The 6,140-nt window shown below is 36.4% G+C and overlaps 1 pseudogene; it reads left to right on the forward strand.

The window, feature by feature from the left end:
* Positions 1 to 1,755: 1,755 nt before the first annotated feature.
* On the forward strand, positions 1,756 to 2,337 carry LOC103256256 (annotated as a pseudogene).
* The last annotated feature ends 3,803 nt before the right edge of the window (positions 2,338 to 6,140 follow it).

Genomic DNA, 6,140 nt, shown 5'->3' on the forward strand with positions numbered 1-6,140 from the left:
GAAGCACAAAGTTTATAGTAAGTTCATTATGAATTCATTATAAGTTGTAACACTTATCTAGGAGTATGTAGGTGATTTATAACACTGTTTTCACTGACTTAGGATAAAGATTAATCATTAAGGTTTTTTACTTAATTCAATAGTTAAAACTCTAAGTTAACGTTTATAGAGTGGGTTTTCACTGAACTCATAATATACTAATCAGACACTTTTTATGATAAATTAACTAAAGACAGAAAGCAAACTTGGGGGCCTGGGAAACATCATTAAAAGCTTCTTTTGAGTTTTCTTTAGAAATAAACACTGCAGGATAAGAGAAAAGTAATGAAGACACCTGGACAAGAGAGGTGATTACAAAGCTCTGAAGGTCATAGAAGCCCCAGAAGAAAAGCTACTGCTACATGAAAAAATGTACACTTGAAAACTTTCCTGAGACATTTCAAGGGCTGTAATTCAGGACTTTGGACTAAAACTATCATTTTTGGCTTTATTAATAAGACTCATTGTCTGAATGTTTATAGGGTTCTTGGCTTGTTTGTTGCTAAGACCACTAGATGGTGGTAACTTTTAGAGATTGTATATGTGAAAAAATTTTCTTTGTCTTGCCCCTTTACAAATGGTATAAAAACTTTCCCTTAGCTAACATTAAACGTCATCTGTTCAGAAAGCAGGTGTCCGAGTATAATATTTTCATCTTTAGCCTATCCGTCTCTCCTTCAGAAAACCCACACCCATGACAGGGGCTGGACCCCAGCAGATGACAGCAAAAAGACCTTGGTGTTGTGGATTTAGGCAAGACCTTAGGGATATCAGGCACAGAGAATTCATTCAGGCTGTTTTGCTTCCTCTTTACTTTGACCATGGTGCTTAAAAAATGCTTCCTGCTGACCAGGTTAGCTGCTCCTGAGGGTTTTGGCCCAGTGTTGTTCTCTGTACATTTGATTGGGGGTTGTATAATATTATGTTGAGAAGAGGTTGATGTTGGAGTGTGGAGATCTTAACCATAGCAAATAATTCTTGTTGGAACTGAACAATTTAGCTAATTATAATCAACTGACCAAGAGTAACTAACTGAATCTTCTCTAGTTTTACATTGCTTTCTTTATAAGTTATGACAAGATCACTTATTTTTGTTTTCTGATAGAATATTAAGAATGGTGTTTTTGTCTTGTATTGCTGGACTCAAATGTTCCAAATTTGACCATAGCATCTGATGTCAAAATTGGATACCCAATGTACATGTCAGAGGACTTTGAGTGCAAAATCCACTCTCTCATGTTCATCTGGAATCTTATACAGGAGCAAATAAGCATTTTTATTTTTTAAATCGGTGTTAACTAACAGATGCGGAAAAAGACCTTAAAAGGAAGGGATAAAATAATTACCGCTTCCCAGAAACCTGTAGCTTAGCTGGGTTTCTCAATTAATTATTAATTTTAATTCTTGCCTTAAAAAAAGTGTGTGTGTGTGTGTGTGTGTGTGTGTGTGTGTGTGTGTGTATACTTTTTCACATTAAAAAAACTTTTTAGTACTATTTGATAGAAAATGTATAGTAAAACTCCATAAGATAAAATAATGTCCCATATTTGTGCGTAGTGAAAAAAATCTCGAAAGAACTCTTGACCAGATGTTCTGCCACAACAGTCACCTCTGCTTCCTGATTCAACAGAGCTTGGATGGAACCCGGTGCTCGTCTCCTGCCCCGGCGGCCTCTCCAAGCCAGTGATCCGCCACCGCCCGTCCTCAGCCACTGCCATGACGACCGGGTCCACCTCACAGGTGCGCCAGAACTGCCGTCAGGACTCGGAGGCTGCTCTCAACCGTCAGAACAACCTGGAACTCTATGCCTCCTACGTCTACCTGTCCAGTTGTACTACTTTGACTATGATGACGCGGATTGAAGATCTTTGCCAGATACTTTCTTCACCAATCTCATGAGGAGAGGAAGCATACTGAGAAACTGATGGAGCTGCAAAACCAATGTGGTGACTGCATCTTCTTTCAGGACATCAAGAAACCAGACTGTGATGACTGGGAGAATGGGCTGAATGCCTGGAGTGTGTATTATGCTTGGAAAAAAACATGAGTCAATCACTACTGGAACTGTACAAACTGGCTACTGACAAAAACAACCCCCTTCTGTGTGACTTCATTGAGACGCATTGCCTGAATGAGCAGGTGAAATCCGTCAAAGAATTGGGTGATTACGTAGCAACCAACTTGCGCAATATGGGAGTCCCCAAATCTGGCATAGCAGAATATCTCTTTGACAAGCACACCCTGGAAATGATGACGACAGCTAAACCTTGGACTAATTTCCCCATAGCCACTGGATGACTTTCCTGGTCACCAAGGCAGTGTATGCATGTCTGGGTTTCCTTTGCCTTTTCTATAGATTGCAGCAAAATGTCCACTTCAGTTCTTTAATTTGTGCCATTCCTTCAAATAAAGAAATTTGGTACCCCCCCTCCAAAAAAGAACTCTTGAATGTCCTATCTGGAAGTCCTCCAAGGAGCTAAGATGCAACATCTTTACCCACATTGTAAAGGGACATCATTTCAAATCAGGGGTTCTCAGCTGCCATGATAAACCCTAAGAAGCAGCAGCTATCTGCATAGTTCTCAAATCCCTGTCAACTTTGTAGTTGAAAAGTATGTAATTTTTTAGACTGGTCCCTTCACTTGGCAGCATGTAGTTAAAGTTCACCCATTTTGTTATATAGATTAATTACTCATTCATTTTTATTAGTGAATAGCATCTCATTGCATGGTTGCACCACATTTTATGTACCCATTTCACTACTGAAGGGATCTTGGTTGATTCCACTTTTCAGCATTTTGAGTAAAATTTTCACAAATATTTATGTGTGAGCTTTTGTGTGGACATAAGTTTTCAAGTCAGTTGTGTAAATGTTAAGAGTGTGATTGCTGGGTCATATGGTAAATGTATGTTTAGCTTGATAAAAACTGCCAAACTTTCTTCCAAAGTGGTTGTAACTTTTTGCATTTTCACTAGCAATGAATGAAGTCTCCTGTTACTCCACACCCTCATCAGCATTTTGGATTGTAGTTGTCATTCTAATAGGCGTGCAATAGTATCTCACAGTTTTTATTTATATTTCTGTCACAATAAAAGATATTGAGCATCATTTTATATGCTTATTTTTCATTTGTATATATATATTTTTTGTTAAAGCATCTGACTGGATTTTTCCTATTCTTTAATTAGGTTATTTTCTTATTGTTGAGTTTCAAGCATTTTTTTCTTTATATATTCTAGATACAAGTCCTTTATCAGAGACATAATTTGCAAATAATTTCCTCCAGTCCGGGAGCTGCCTTTTTATTCTCTTAACAGTATCTTTCATAGAACATAAGTTTTTAATTTTAAAAATGTCCAATAAATATAATGCAGGATAAATACTGACCAGATATATGAAGTTAAACCTTCTAGCAGTCACATTTAAAGTAGAAAAAAAAAAAGAATGAGTGAAAACATTTTAGTTCAGAATTGCAACATTTCAAGTGTTTGATAAACATGTATGGCTAGTGGCTATCACACTGGACAGTGTAACTCTAAAGCGTCTCTCTAGACAATATAAACCATGTCCCTTGATCCTAGTACCTATGGCAAATGATTCTCAAATTTATGTCTGCGGTTCAGGGCTCTATGTAAACTCCAGACCACTAAAGTCAACTGGTTACTCAACATCACAGTTCCCACATTGTTCAGCCACTTCAAAATTCTCTCCATAGAGATTTCCAATCTATCCTGACAGAATTGTTCCTGAAATTTAGTGCTCCCTGTATCTATGGGGATCTCTCTATTCATGTGGTTGTTCAAGCCACAAATGTGGTATTTTTTCCTTGATAATTTCTGTTCAACCTCCACTTCCATCTATCAACTATATATTATTTTCTATATATTTCGTTTGTCTGATGACTTTTAATTATCTCCACTGCCACCATTTTGGTCCAAGTGCCCAGCATCTCTTGTCTGGATTGCAGTCCTTGATTAGTGTCACTGCTCCTATTATTGCCTCCCTGAACTCCATTCTCCACCTAACTGACAAAATAATCTTAGATAAGAAAAATTACAATTTTATTTTTTAACTGAAAAATAAAAACTATATATTTTCTGTGTACAACATACACACACACACACACACACAGATACACATTGTTGAATGACTACATCAATCTAAGTAACTTGCATTACCTCACAAACTTAGTAATTTTTGTGGGGAGAACTCCTAAAATCTACTCTCTTGGCAATTTTCAAGAATACAACACATTGTTACCTACTAACTCTAACCACCATGATGAACAATAGGTCTCTTGAACTTATTTCTGCTACCTAACTATAATTTTATAGCCTTTGACCAACATCTACACCACCTCCAACACCCCACCACCCTGCCCCTATTAACCACAGTTCTCCTCTTTACCTTTATGTGTTCAACTTTTTGGGTTCCACGTTGAAGTGAGATCATACAGTCTTTCTCTTTCTCTGCCTACTTATTTAACTTTGCATAACATTTTCCAGGTTCATCCATGTTGTTGCAAGTGACAACATTCCATTTTGTATAGCTACCATTTTTTTAATCCATTCATCCATTGATGGACACTTAGGTTATTTCTGTATCTTATCTGAGGTGAATAAAGCTGCAATGAATGTGGGAGCACAGATATCCCTTTGACATATTTACTTATTTCTGTTGGATATACACCCAAGTAAGATTGCTGAATCATCTGGTAGCTATATTTTTTTATTTTTAAAGAAACTGTATACTGTTTTCCATAATGTATATACTGAAATATTATCACCTTAGTTTTAAAAATTCAAAGTACAAATAAAGAAGCACAGATATTACTTCATCAAATATTTTAAAGAAGATTTTGAAAATGATTTCAATATGGTATTATTACTAAAACTTATATTGTATCTTTTGCATTTAGGAATTTATATTAAGAAGATGTGTATAGAGTCAACCAGATTTCCAAATAACTTTCATACTACAATGAAAGTTTGGGAGCTTTTTGGATTAGAGATGTTCAACTTGTATTGCAAATATATAAAAATCAAATTAATTCATCAGAAAACATAATATAACATAACACAAAATATGTTAATTTGGTGAGGTTGTAGTGGAATATAAAAATGATGCACAGAAAGCAACTATTCATGCAAGACAACAAAATGTTAGAAAATACATCTTCTACAAAAATAACAACAGGAAAATATCTAGAATTATACTTAATTTTTTTCAAATGCCAAATATATAAGAAGGCAACAGACAGGTCCACATCCATCATGTGATCTCCTAGGTGAATGACTCATGCAGTTGAATGAGGCTCCTCTAGAAAATGAACCTAAAAGGAAAGAAGTCCCTAAGAAGTCTTTTCTTGTTCTCAGTTCAAGACCCAATGGAATAGACTGTCTCTTCCTGCCTGAACTTGATGCCATCCGCATGTGCACTTGGAACTGTGACCAGCATGTTGGTAAACTCAGGTTGTGGAATGGCAGAGACAAAGACTGCAGAGCAATAGAACCAGGTATGAGATCATCCTACTCATGAGACTTCTCTCCCTGTAGGTATCCTATTTAGTGGCATTATTTATTATCTGAACCAGTTCAACTGGCACACCCTGTTATCTACAGTCTAATATATCTGAGGTAAATCTATGTCAAGTTTGTTCTGAAAAGATGTTGTTCTTGATTGGCATTTCCAATTATCTGTTGCCCAAATAATCTTGAGTTCATGGACAATCAGAGTAGCCTATTTAGATTGGTCACAAAATTGACAGGTATTTGGGAGTTTTGTAGTACCTGTTGTTTTCCAGAGTCTTAGAGCAAATGGGATCCCTGATTAGAGATGATGCCACCCCAACACATTGTGGGCACAAGTGCCCTATCTGCCATCTTCTTGATGGATTTTTAACTGAGTCATTCAGGAATTTTTCAGGGGCTGTCTCACTGTGCACAGAAGTGTGGGGCACTTTTTTTTCAGATTCAATCTCCTCTCTAGTTATAGATATTTTCAGATTTTGTATTTCTTCATGATTCAGTCTTGGTAGGTTTTGTGTCCAGGAATTTCTTTCCTCTATGTTATTCAATTTGTTGACATATAATTATTCATA

The sequence above is a fragment of the Carlito syrichta genome, unplaced genomic scaffold, assembly GCF_000164805.1.
Source record: "Carlito syrichta isolate Samal-C Ts95f unplaced genomic scaffold, Tarsius_syrichta-2.0.1 Scaffold289164, whole genome shotgun sequence".
Taxonomy (NCBI): domain Eukaryota; kingdom Metazoa; phylum Chordata; class Mammalia; order Primates; family Tarsiidae; genus Carlito; species Carlito syrichta.